This window comes from Malurus melanocephalus, unplaced genomic scaffold (assembly GCF_030028575.1).
Source record: "Malurus melanocephalus ecotype Western Australia unplaced genomic scaffold, MMel_1.1 scaffold_12, whole genome shotgun sequence".
NCBI classification, from domain to species: Eukaryota; Metazoa; Chordata; class Aves; order Passeriformes; family Maluridae; genus Malurus; species Malurus melanocephalus.
Genome location: NW_026623244.1, coordinates 4,739,509 through 4,754,128, shown reverse-complemented (window position 1 = coordinate 4,754,128; position 14,620 = coordinate 4,739,509). Strand labels below are relative to the sequence as shown.

Sequence of the window (14,620 nt, the reverse complement as noted above, 5' to 3'; positions counted from 1 at the left end):
CAACAAACAAACCAAACCAACCAACCAAAAATAATACACAGAAAAAGAAGTTCAATTTATTACTGCTTTCTTAAGCCTTTTTGTTTAAGGGTGCCTCCAAGTTTGAGTCTCCTTCCAATGTTCTCCAAGAGAAGCGAGATAGGAGCATCATTATCACAAAGACAGGAGACTTCTATCATCAGCATGTGCTCAAACTGTAAATTGTGTAATGGAAGCATCAATCAAAACAGCAGTAAAACTCAGGAAAGAAAATATATCTAAAATGAGAATTAAGACTGCAAAAAGATGGTGCAAGAAGAACTCCATGCTTGAGTTTATGCCACCAAACTTTCTTTGGTGGTAGCGATGCACGGTCTTTTTGGACTTAGTTTTTGCCTGACGATTTGGGGATATAGAAACTGCCTTGATAACTASTTATCCATTTCAGATCTGCCAACCCTTTCAGACATGCTCGTAAAATACTGACAGAAGGAAATCATTTACAATGAGAAGATTTCTCTTTAAATTGTTATTAAAAAGTTTCAGAAAACACAGCCAGAAATTCTGGAAGTACATACAATCTAGCATAGGTAATACAGTTTTCATTGTTATAAAAATCAGTATTATATTTTCTTCAATATTAAGGCCACTTATGCTTATATTTAATTATAATAAAGTACTAATTTTTAATCTGTGGGGTATTATCTCAATATTTAAATGAATACAGGGAATAAATGTTCAAGATAGGGGGAAGAAAGCAATACTGTGTACCTCCCAATGACTTTATCGTAAGATTACCTTGCCTTCTTAAAATAATAGTTCCTATTTTGTGTCACACATTGTACCCCACTTCTGCAAGGATACTAATAAAATTGTGACCTGTGATCTAAACCAGTATTTTGACAGAGCCCCCTAAGATGCACTAGCAGTCTAAATCCCATGTTAATTACCTATGTAGAGAGCTCCATCTTGTGGGAATAACAAATCAACRCTCGTCAGCACACTAATGAAAAACTCCTGAGACAGAACTGCTTGCCTTTACAGAAATGAATCATCAGAGTATTGAAAAGAAAGTCACACTTTGTATCACAACTTTCCCACAAATGAGGAGAAGATTCATTAAACAGTTATTGACTGTTAAGATTCATTAAACGGTTTAACATTTAAGATTCATTAAATGGTTAATTGACTCCCTTAGGACACTTCTCTGAGGACAGTTCACATATGCAATTTCAGGAGCTGCAGAACAACATCCAGCCAAAATCACAGCCTTTTTGAAAATGTAAGTGTACACTGGAGAGCCAGGCCATCTCTGGCCATGGACAGAAATTAGGCTTTTTCTCAAATCTGCAAACACAACTGAGACAATACACACCTGATATACCCATTATGGAACATCACACATTCTAGTTTATTTCTGATACTGAAGCTTATTTTCTATACCTACATTTATTTCGAAGATTACCTACACCTATCTAAATAAAGTAACTGCTACCTCTGAATAAATATCTGAAAGTGTACATTTCAGCAGATAATGACACTGCAAGAGATGCTGATAACAATACATTTTAGARCTAAATTATCAGGCAGACAAATCACCAATACTGCAGTATCTTGGAGAGAGATGTGGAATCCTAAAAGCATCCCAGAGATAATTTTTTTTAATTAAGACAAAATTAACTGAATCTACAACACACATACAGAGTTCTGTTGGAAAGCAAGTGAAGAAGCAGCAACCCTTTTAGCTCCATTTCTTTGGGAGATGACAATTAGACATAATTATACCTACTCTAAAAATATCTCACTGCAAACAGCTTCACATCCAGCAGCAGAAAGTGTCACAGAAAGGGGCAAACATGCCTAGGATACCAAAAGAATTTTTACACATGTAATACACAGTTCTTTCAGGTTTTGTTTACATTTATACACATCTGAATGAAGAGCCCCAAGGATCTTCTTCAGCATTATGGGCCCATGAAATGGATTTTTGAACTGTGTCAAGCTGAAAGACATGATCTGTTTTTATTACAACTGCTTTCARCTTCTGATCTGCACAGCTATAGAAAGTTATAGACTACTAGAAGTTGATTCATACCACAAAACTTTGACAAGAAAGCGTTTTGCTTGCTACAAGTCTTCAAACTAGAAAAAAAAAAAAGAGAAAATCACTGATGTTAGAGACAGAAGTTTATATTCGATTTTGGCATCTAAAAAACCCAAACCAACACATTATCACCGTAATTTTCAATCTGGAATGAGAGAGCATTAACTTGAGTACTTAGATATCAGTACTGCAAATCGGTGATAGAACAGGTACTGATTTCTATCCCAATCTAAAGGGCAAGCAGGGAACCCATGATGTGCACAAGCAGAGCTGAACAACATTCCTGGTAATGTGTAGCAGGTTATTTGTCTATATTCCCAGAACTCTGTATATAAACTGAAACACTTCTTTTTGACTCATCCCAACAATTGGATGAGTCATATTAATGCAAATCGAAGTAAAACAAGATAGTGTAGAAAGTACTTGAAAAAGGAAAAAAATAAAACACGAGCAGTCAGAGAATAACCTAAAGGAGAAAGTTGTCTCAGTGGATACATTTTATTGCAATAAGGATATTTTTACCTTGATCTTTTTTTTACCAGGTAGGCTGAAGGGAGAAAGACAAGCATAAACAGATTTGAATTCAAGTCTCAAGAAAAAATGAAGGAGRATTTTCAGATATGCAACTATTTTCCAATTGAAAACAATAAAATAAGTTTACTTTATACTGCAAAAAACCTTCCTAAAAYTTTGACTTTCAAAACTGAAATACAATATGAAAAAATGTGTATTTCATAGGTCTTCATGATTTTTTGTGTTTAGATGCAAAAATATATTGAAGCACCAGAGGGCACCATCCTATGCMCAAAAATACCAGCTGTTAAGCAAAGCAAAAAGGCTCATCTCCAGAGAACTAAAATGCAGYTAAAAATCGTAAAACTTAACATGCCAAGAATTCCAAATGACCCTACAAAAAATAATATTAATATCCAAAATCATTTACCCCGAAGCCATATGATCTATTCCATAATGGCAACTTCATACATACACATTATCACTATCAGTTCTGCTATCATTTCATACACATATTTCTGTGCACACAATGGGATATATGTCCTTARATGCCTGAGTGTAGGTGGGATTAAAAGAGGATGAGCATCTCACTAAGGAGGAGGGAAATTAAAAGTTGTAAGAAAAAAATGGTACAGCAGCCTAAAATTATTTCCTGAAAGCTCGCAAATATCCTTAATTTGCTTTTTCCCCTCCTCATCTTCAATCTTCACATCTATGTCCTCTAGAGTAGAAAATTATAATAACCAGATACCCAAACACAACTTCTGCTGCAATCTTCTTGTTTTAGCATGGAAAAATAGATTGCAAGAATAATCAGAATGGGAACTAAAGTAATTTTGTCTCATATCTACAGCAATGGCTGTAACTTTTCAAAGGAGAGCAGAACTGCTCAGAAACATAGCCTTCAGGCAAAAGAATTAACTTGAAGAGTTAAAAATAAAATCTCCATACTTTCATAAGAAAATAATTATTCAGAAGATCATAAGAATTCCCAGCTGGTGATGTCAATTAAAAAACATGACTAGAACAATCTATTAGATAAAGAAAAAAATAATATTTAAAACACACAATCGGAGTTTTAAAAAAATCGGTTATTTCTTAAAGATTTTCGGGATTGTTTTGTGTTCTCTTTTAAATGGGCAATGATTCAATTTTTAATTGCAATCCACATTCAGGAAAAACAGCTCTGAGCTTATGGAGCAATACTGTAAAATTTTTGAGAACAATTCTCCTTCTAATGATCCTTTATAATAACAGGTTCTAGCAGCAGCAGGGACTTTTAAAACAGATCACTTATCTTAAAATAGCAAAAAAAAAAAACCATGTCGGAAAATAGAGAAAATCTTTTTACATGACAAAGAAACTCCTCATTAATGACTTGCCACCTTTCACCATTTTCATGCCTCCCCCAACCCATCCTGTTCTGTCCCAGTTCTAGGATGAATTGCAGGTCTCCCCACCCCTGCTATATTGCCACAAAGTCTTTCATTTCCTGATTACACAAGACATATGAAGCAATTAAAAACTGTATGCACACATTCCTTTCAGGATACTGATAACCACTCAGAAAGTGCCAATCAGTTACAACTCCATGAATGCTGTGACAATGACAGGAATTACATCTAKCTGAACAACAGTTGTACAAGTTTGACATGGAATGTAAATCTGACCATGCAACTTCTGATCTGCAATGGAAGCAAGAGAAAAAGATTCATTTGTAGAGCTTCAAATTTAGCACTGTGGGGGGAAAAATTACTGATTGCTTTGATCAATTAAATAAAAACACAAAAAAAACTTCCAACCATGCACCTTTTATTCAATTTTCAAAGTGATATTTAAAACCCCCATACAAATAAGCTAACTCTCAAATGAAGAAACAGTGCTTACGGAAAATAATGTTTTTAGAATTCATATCTTRTTACCAAAGCCAATTTTGTCCTGATGCTAAAGATGCTCTCAATTAGCTCCAATACATACACTGGAAGAGACGGCCCACTAGATGCTCTCTATTTCTCCTTTCATTGAGAAAAAAATCCCAAAATAAAACAGCAACACGGAGATACACTAAATAAAATTATAAAATAATGTCTGCAATTCAAATTTGCACGATTAGTTCAGTAGGATCAGTGCAAGCACAAAACACTGCCAATGCAAGTAAGACTGTGCCCTTAAAACAGACCTGTCACTGTGACTATAACCATGGCATCCCTAAGGTCGATACTGTATCACACACTCCATTTGAGCTGCAGTTTCACAGGAAACGCTGCAGAAATTTCCTTTGTCCTACAATATACAAAGATATTTTCTGTTTACACAAGCTGCAAACTTTGTAAGGATTTTTCCAGGGAGTAATTTCATATAGGTGGCTGCATCCACCCTAAAAAGCTTTATAAAATAATGTCCAGGTGTTTCCTGTRATTCAATTGCAGTTATAGTAATAAGCACATTTCTTAAAACCTAAGCAGCCTTTCAATGCCAGACACTACCTACATTCCAGTTCTRCCATCCTTACTCATAATTACATCTCAACCACTCTATTTAAAAACTCACATTACGTGCCAGAACAATACAGAACTCAGCTATGGCCTATTCAGAGAAAAGATTTTATTAATCTTAGTTTAGCTGTTATGCTTTGCTTGCCTGGTTTTCCTGGATGTGCAATTTCTGTGAATTGTTCTCACTAATAGTATCCTGTTTCTATGAGCAGGAAAGGGCCGAGTACAGTTTGTTAGTTAACATTACTTCCTATAAGCAGGATCCTTATTCTGTAGTAGCAGCACTAGAGCAGTCATTGTTCCTGCTGGATAAGCAATGGATCACGCTGATGGCTGTTAATGGACATCCTCTGCAGCGAAACATGAACTGATAATCAGTACACCCAGATTTGCAATAGACTTCCTCCTTCCTGTTTTTACACTGCTGACCAAGGAGATGCCTCTTCCTGCTAAGCCTTTGTGTGACTTACTGATGTATGAAGCAAGAAACTGAAAAACAAGTGCTGCGCTACCACTTTTTTTCCCTAATTTTGTGTTGCAATAGTAGATTAAAAGGCAGCAAAGGAAACAGTAGCTTCACTCACTTTGGTACTGGCTATCACCACAGAATGAAGTGCCAAGTTTGGCCATCTGTTTCTTTTACCTAAATGGAYACAAGTGCATGTAGCTGGTACCTGTGTTATTTCATAGAAAATAAAGTAGGAAACKGAAGTCCATATAGCATTATTTTTTACCTTTCCTTAATATTTCCTTAGACTGATTGTTATTTAAATTGTTACGTTTTAGGAGCAATGGATTAATCTGTAAATCAAATGGTGAGCTCCTAAATTCTTTTAAAAAAGATCAGATTTCTATTATACATGTACCAGAAATAATTAGCMATCTATTAAAACCTCTAGCTAATCTTTCAAATTTATCTAAAGTACTTGAGAGATAATCTTCAARGTAAATACATACCAATTGTTATGGTAGACAAAATACCTTTCATATGTCAGCACTCTCATATGTCTCTTCACAAGATATATGAAATAGAGCAGAATATTTAATGTCAGAAATGTGTACATCACTTATTTCAACAGGCTTTGAATACCAACACTGCATAGATGTAAGCATATYATTCCAGAAATTTAAGAGGTTCCAGATTAAATAAAATATCCAGTAATTAAAAAGTTTCTAAACCAWTTGGATTAAGAATGCATTCAATACCAAACAAACAAGATAACTCTTTGTGTCATGTTCCTCTGCAAACATATAACCAAAGCATGTATTTTACAATGATTTTATATTATTCATTTACTCTATGAGTTCACATAGCCTATACTTAGAAAATCACCATGTATTTAACTCATGTAAAACAACAGCCTGAGCTATATACCCTTTGCACACCTCCTAGGATCACTGACTTTCAAAAAAACCTTGTTTTCAATTCATAAGGTGAACTGAAACTAACTGAGTGTTTCTCACGGTTAGGAAGCAATTAACAGTGTTGAAGCAACTGACGTACTCCAGTTCTCCACTTGCTCCATACAAACTAGGAAAATCTGTCCAATTCTTGGGGAAAGGTGACACCCCAGCACAGCACAGGAACTCCACATTTCAAGAGAAGATAGTGCACACTGGCTAACTGCTCATAGCTTCCTAACTTTATGAAACAAACTAGAACAAATATGCARTATAAAAYAATAYGTACTATGTTACYTCTATGTTGAAATTAACTCATAACRAAACKTGTAAGAAAACACTGCTTCCATGAACAAAACAGGATAAAAATCCTTCAAAGTCATCTTATACCTAAGGAAGTGTGCAAACAGTGAAAGTCCCAAAACTTGAAAGTTTAAACATTTCGTTTCAAAGCTGAAATGTCTCAAAAGTATCCCCMAGGTACATATACTGCAGTATATGCATTATTAATTTTGTATTACTCTGATTCACAGGAGAATCGCAAGTTACACTCACTACAATTCTGCAAGCAAATTACTTTCCCTGAGACACAATGAAAATCTCCCCCACAATATTAGAATTGAACACTTTTCTCATGCTATATAAAATAAAAAAAAACATCCCCAGTGTCTTTTAGGTCTTCTCTGTCCAATYCCATGTCTTTCCATCAAGGCTGATGCACTCTAAAATCTGTTTCCTTCCTTCTTAATACCTCTGTCAGTGATTAAGTTCCCTACTAGTTTGCTATTACTGGCAAAGGTTGAGGTACGGGAARGGCTTCAGCCAGGCTCCAGGAGAGATCATTAACTCCTTCCTGCACAGGACCCAGTTGGTCAGAATTACAGATAGTTCCCTAGCAGACATGTAAAAGATGAGGAAAAAATGCATTGTTGAAAATACTTGAAGTTGAACATCAAATTGAACATTCTGTCATTGTTATACCAAGGTCTGTGGTGACAGGGATTAGGTCTGGGCATTTGAACCTTCACCAGAAAATAGCCAGAAAGTCTAGCAACAATCAGACTTTATAACTAGACACAGCAAGCCCTTCAGGAAGATAAAATCTCAAGTGATTACTTGATGCTGAAGCAAAGCTAGGTCTATATTTTTGAAGAAGTTAGTAGTTAACAGTTTACCACAAACCATAAAAATAGGTTTTTTTATTTGCAAATCCACTTCTGGTACTATCTTAAAAGCGTTATTTAAGACATACTAATCCTCATTGATTTGAATGAGCTCATTTTAGTAGTGTAATATATAAAATGCAACATGACAAAACTCACAAACACACCAGCATTTGCAGGTCAAAACCAGATTTATATTTAACTGAATTATGCTAAGGCTCCTCGGGTATACCTGTATTGAGGAAATTGCAAAGTCTCAATGCAATGGTTCAGCAACACACAAAGCAAGCTGGAGCACAGGCTGTGCTGTCGGTTTTCCAAAAAAGAACCTGCAAGCAAATAAGTACCCACGTGACTGGCATTTGGGAAGGATGCAAAATTATGCACTTCCTATGCACATGGCAAGTCCAAAAATTGGGCCACCAGACACTGAATAAAATTACTTTGAGGAATAAGTCAGTGAAGAGATGACAGGAGTAAGAACTGGCTTTCCTGATTTTAACTGATACAAAAGTGCACAAGCATAAGCTGTTCATATGACAAGGCGGCTAAATTTAAATGAGACAATGACAAACTGCATTCAACACCTATTAAGTACATTATTCTGACGATGATGCAGCAGATGATTCCTCTATTTTAAAAACTCTAAYGTATTTTGTAACTTGTTTCCTAACACTGGGGCAATTTCAAGCTTTTTGGTAATGCTTGTGAAATTGGAGAGAGCTATTTCAGAACAATTCACATAGGTTACTAGCTAGGTTAAAGCTTCACTTGGCAGTTGCCCATTTGGAAATCACTGCAAGAACTGAGTCAGAAGCTGATGTATGAACACTTAAAAGATCAAGATAAGCTGATTTGCAGAYACATATTTCATGACAAACTTAATCAGCATTGAACCTAAATATTTTTTCACAACTAAAAAATGCAATGCAGATATTACCCATGAACAGTTTCCGGCTTCACAAAAAGTTGAGAAGTAATAAGTTAAAACTTGCAGCAATACAAGTGAATCCTCCTAAAATACTTTTGCACCCAATGGCAAATCTGAATGATCAGGCTACAGAAAAATCAGAACTGCAGTTCTGCTGCTGAATGCCAGATCAATCAGCCTACAGCACACACCCTTCTTATGTCCTTTTCACTCTACGTAATGGATTATAATAAATAATATAATATATAATATAAATAATCTATATAATGGATTAGTGATAAAAAAATTTGCTCCTTCAGAGCAATATACATCACATAGATAGCTGCTTTATCAGACTGATGTCTTTCAACTTAAATACAYAGAATATCATCAAATCCTGCACCAAGTAACAAAATCTGCAACTAACATTAAGAGGCACGCCTGTTTTTTCAGCATACACTGTTCACAGTAAGCAGGCAGTTTCCTTACTCCCTAACAACCCTAAAAAATAGAAGTTAGCAATTATAATAAAGATAAACTGATATATAAATATATGTGCTGGTTTGGGTGGCRATAGAGCTAATTTGCTYCACAGTAGCTGGTATGGGGCTGTGTTTTGGATTTGTGCTGAGCACAGGGCTGATAATACAGAGATGTTGCTGTCATTGCTGAGCAGGGATTACACAGAGCCAAGACCTGATCCAAAAGAGACCACAGCTATCACACCAGTAATTTCCAGTTCTTTTGGGCTACTTTGTAACTTCTGTTTGAAAGGGAAGCAGGAATGAAACACATTAACTTGAAAACTAAGAAGAGCTTGAAGACAGACCACTAACAGATACTACTGGTTTTCAAACGGATAGTTTACAACTCTGTAAAASATTATTATACTATTTGAAATCAAAATATGTGATCCAACGCTGGAAATTCTGATTTAAAGCACTGGCRGATGATCTCAGAGCCCTCTTACATTTGCTCTATATTTAAAACAAGACTAAGCTATAGACAAAAATGTGAATTGCTGGCTCATATTCAAAAAACAACATAATGAAAACACAAAAATTACTTTAGACAATCCTACCAGACAAGTAAGACCACAAGACAAAAATGAAGGCAACCACATTTTGTTTTTGGATAACCACATCACAAATCCCAACAGACCATAGACAAGTACTAAGAAAAGGTATTTCCCTGCCTGCAATTGTGTTAATTCTGTACAATCTTCTATTTTGAGAAGTCATTCACACTGCCTATGTTACTGCTTACTAACTGTTGTGCTGAAGACGCAGAATCACACAGCTAAATCATGCCTGCTGGTAAGTGAAATGTATCATTTCAGTAAAATTGAAGTTAAAGTTACATAACATTTAGGCACTTGGCTCATTTTGCTTTGGATAGATCCCCTCAATGAACACAAGAATATCTCCAAAATACAAATTATAGACCCCAATCTGGGCAAAGCACCCACAGTTGCAAAATGTACCACAACACAGTAAAAGCAGCAGAATTAGACGCTCACTCCATATTCCTTACTCTGTATTTTCTTAGAGACCTTGATCAGCAAAGGACAAAATAGTTTTGTTTTTCTAACGATGCCKTACTGAAGTGTAGCTTTTACCTTTGGCTTTTCTGCAACACAACGTCAGAAGTTCAGGATGAACTATCAATTGATTCTAACACCTCAGCCAAACTCATTTATGATGTCCAACCTCCAAATTCTGTTTAACCCAAATGAGAAAAACACAGCASCATACAGAAATGATTCTTTGCAGACTCAGCTCAGTGCTGCTTTTACCAGTGCARTGCAGTCCTAGATCAGTGGAAGGTGACTGCAGCATACTGCAGCAGGCAGAAATGCATCAACTGAACAGTGCTTGTGGGTGTGATTGCCATAGTCAGAGACAACAGGCCAGTGAAATGTCTTCACAGGAGGCTCTCTGAGAACTCTGCAAAAAAGTTTCATGGCCTGCACAATTTACAGTAACCTAGAAGATGCTCTAACATCTACCAAGCWACATCTTGGTGATGACAGATTTCAGGAAGAGAGAATTTGATTAAAAGCATTTTTACACTGAGTTGAGAAGCACTTTCCAAGCCGCAATTGTGGGTTAAAGCTACAGAGTACATTCCATTTACAGATACATTAATAGACAAGCACCTCCTTATCAAGTTCACCTTAGCTACAAAATTTCCATTATTAAATCCCCCACAGGTTTTATATTTAATTTTACTTTCGTATTTTTGTTCAGTACTCCAATGACAGGCTGTGCATGGGAATGGCAGAACACTGCAGACTTAGTGATGCAAGGCTCTCAAGATGAAGTGCTTAGAGAAAGTCTACCATATGGTTACAAAATATATTGCCAATCTAGAGTTTAACAGTTAAWTCATTTATTCTTAAAAAAGGCTTTGAAATACTCCACATTACTACAGACTCAAAGAGACTCATATCTAGAGTCCACGAAGGCACTGGCAGAACAACTTCTACATTGCTGAGCTCCACTTTGACCTATTTCCACCAACCATAAACACACTATCAGATAAGGTCAACTATTTTCTTCTGAAGAGCATTTATCTTGTTAGCTACTACAGCATGTCCAACAGACTATTCGAGAAGTGTTAATACACAGAGTTCAGTGAGGGCATTAAACTTTTTCATTATTAGCTCTCTAATTTTTGCTGTTTTTGTTGAGAGAATTACAAGAATTGCCTTTCTTTCTTTTTGTCTTCTTCCATTTTCTTTCTAAAGATTAGAAATGTGATAGCTCTCCCTGAGAGAAGCTCAAAAGTATGTATGCAACATGAATTATAAGACATTAACATGTTATATAAAAAGGTGAGAGTGATGAGCCTTTAACAGGTTTTGTCATTAATCTCATTTTGTCAGCMACTAAAGTCAAAAAGATGTTGATAAAAGTTTCCCAGAGTCTGATGGAAAAAAAAAAATAATCCTGGCTTGTGATATACACGGTCTGCCTACTTAATGAAAGGCATGTTGGCTTAAGTCTCATTTGTAATGATTCAGCATGTRTTACTGAATTTAGAGGTGTAAGTAAAATAGCAGCAAATTTAAGCCAATAAATTCATCCACTTAAAATCTAAAAAAAAATAGATTTTATCAAATACAATCTCTTAATTTCATGTTTCTTGAGATCTTTAGGCGCAAACTCTCCTAAACAGTAAATAATCCCAACTGCACTAGTTGTACATTGATTCCTCCTCTAAAGGACCTGGATTTCACCTTCCTCTTTATGGGTAGATCTCAGCACCAGAAAATCACCTGCAGGATCAGTCTGTTTGTTGTTCCTTACCTGTAAATTGTACACAAAACCAATATATATATATCAATAAATGCTATTACTTTTATATCGTAAGAACAAGTGCTGCCTCTCTTGTAGCAGGGTAGCAAACAGCACCCTGGCAGGGACAGCTACACCCAATAGCAAGCAAAACACTGAAGCAAAACAAGAGCAAAAATGTGTTTCCATGGAATCTACATATGGCCCACAAAAAAAAAGTACACTTCCTTTGTGAAGTATGGATGCACCAGGAAGACATTAATATCTTAATATGAACAATTAAGGATAAGTCAGATCTTGCATATCCTACAATCTTTAGCATTTAATTACCTCATACTACTTATCCAAACCACTCACCTCAAGTCCCTTCTTTTGTTCTGCTAGGTTGCTCTGCCCTTCTTAGGCAGGTATGCTGGTACTTTATTTCACATCGCAATGCTATAAATATTCTCCCAGAATTACAGACCAGAGATTACAAAAATACTCTGTTTCACATAATGAAATGAACATCATTTCAGTCATTTCATGAGACAACTGGCTTCAGTAGCTTCTGTGACTGGAAATCAATGGACCATTTTATGTTGTAGCTTTATGCAACCGCACACAGAATTACTCATTTCTTTGATTTATATTGTTTAGCAAGTAAACCYAGATCTCATGCAGAAAATAATGCTCCATTTTACATTCATGCTTCTSTTCACTGAAACAGATCTTGTAATTATTAGATGTGGGATTTCAAACTTTTCAGTTTCACACAGCAATTCACAAATTGTAACAGAGCTGAGCAGACAGCTCAAGTATTGATTTTAAGCAGTGCAGTTCTTAGGAAGTAAGTGTATGGACTTCTTAGAAAACAATCAGCCAGATGTAACCACTCTTTAACCTCTTTTTTKKTTTTTTTTTTTTTTTTTTGTAATTGAACACTAGAGATTAAATCAGACCAACATGCACTTTTTTCCTAAAAGTCCTGAAAGTCAGCAAAGCAAAATTCCCTTATTGGAAAGTCAGTGACAGGATAGGAAGATGCAAAAAAAAAAAAAAAGAAATTAAATGTTGGTATTTACAAAAATTCAGCACATTTTAAATGCTTAATATGGACAAGAGATTCAATAGAGTCCCTTGTTCATTCACACCTGTGGTTCCCAAACATGCCTTCTTTTGTTGTGTCCTTTCCAGAGGTTACTCTGATATAAGCTCTATATTGGAGATGGTAGCGAAACTGCAGTTACATTTAATACTTCGGTGTGGTTTTTTGCAGGCATCAGCTCCAACCTGCCTGGGCTTGTTAAGTGAAACAGAGTTAAACTGCCTCCAGGGACAAGTCTGAAAGCATCCCAGCTCCTTTCTCTCAGCCTAAGCCCACACTATCACAGGTGATGCTCAGCTTCAGCATCTCCACACTGTGTTCTCAATGGCAGCTGTGTTTATGGAACATGAGGGGAGATCAGAGTGCAGTTTGCTCCAAGCTGCCCTCCAAGAGCAGACTGACCCAGCAAGCAGTCGCTGTGTGATGTCTGGATGACCCCACCACATTCCCCATCAGGCTCTCACAGGACTGATTAGYCCCAGCCTCGCACAAATGCCCAGACTGCCACCTCCCACACAGCTTTGGAGGATCCACTGCAGACACACCTAGCCAACCTCTAAATCAATTGCTATCATGCGCAAAATTACCATCTGGCATACAACAAAAACTTCTCCACCACCAGTTCTCAACATAGGGTTCCTCACCTGTGTACCCTGCGTTCGCCCTCTCCCAGTTCCACCCACACCCTCCAGCAGGCACCATTCCTGCTCCACAAAAAGCCAGCAGCACCATGTCACCGCTTCGCAGCATGCAGCCACACAAACTGCCTTTTCCAGTTTTCTGCACACAGGCTCGCTGTATCTTCTCAAAGAGATAACATTCAAATTCACAGTTCTCTCTGCTCCATTTGGATAGTGCCTATGCTCTTTCACTTCTTTCAGACATCTTTAATCAGGGAAGCATCAGTACAGCTGCAAGATGAAGATCCCCTTTCCACCTGTGTTTCCTCTATACCCAACTCACTCTCCACAGGCCCTGCCCTTCTCTCTCCAGCTCAGTGAAAGGCACTTCGACGTTTGCCTCTAACGTGAAAGGTTATGCAAAACCTTTTCTTCAACACACAGACTAGGCCATTTGGCAGTACGTGGAATTGGAGTAAAAAGACAGAAAACCAAACCATTAAAGACACAGCACATCAGAAACGCTCTACACACTGTCACATCTCCAAGGAAGCTGACCAGGGTAGTAGGTTTCAGACCGCATSTTTAGATGTTGCATAGTGGAGCACTGCACCACCCACCCATGGTTCGGTTTCGGCGCCGTTCTCAGCACAGAACCGAGGGTACGGCACACGCAGGGAGCTGACTCGCGTCCGAGTGCGGGCAGCAAAGGCCGGCACCGGCTTACGGCGGGCGCCCCGAGCCCGGCCACCCGCGCCAGGCCCGGCGCCGGCGCCCCATCCCGAGGCCGCACTCCATCCCCGCCGGAGCCGGGCAGTGCCCGGCTGCTTCCCCGGCCGACAATGCCAGGGAGCGGCCAGCCCGGGGCCGGGACACCGGCCACCGTGTCCGCTCGGCCCCCTTCCCTGCCAGCGCCCGGCACGACGTGACAGCCCGGCTGCCAGCCAGCGCCGCACCGGCCCCTTCCCTCCGCCCCGCAGGGCCCGGGGTGGGGGCGGCGGTCGGGCCCCCGCGGAGCGGCACCGGGGGCAGCGCGTCCCCTCCGCGCC

General features: G+C 38.0%; 1 protein-coding gene across 3 annotated transcripts in view; it reads right to left on the bottom strand.

Moving 5' to 3' along the window:
• The window catches only part of EXOC6 (exocyst complex component 6), an 85,908-nt gene that overhangs the window by 68,609 nt on the left and 2,679 nt on the right, over positions 1–14,620 (bottom strand). The gene's annotated exons all lie outside the window — the stretch shown is intronic.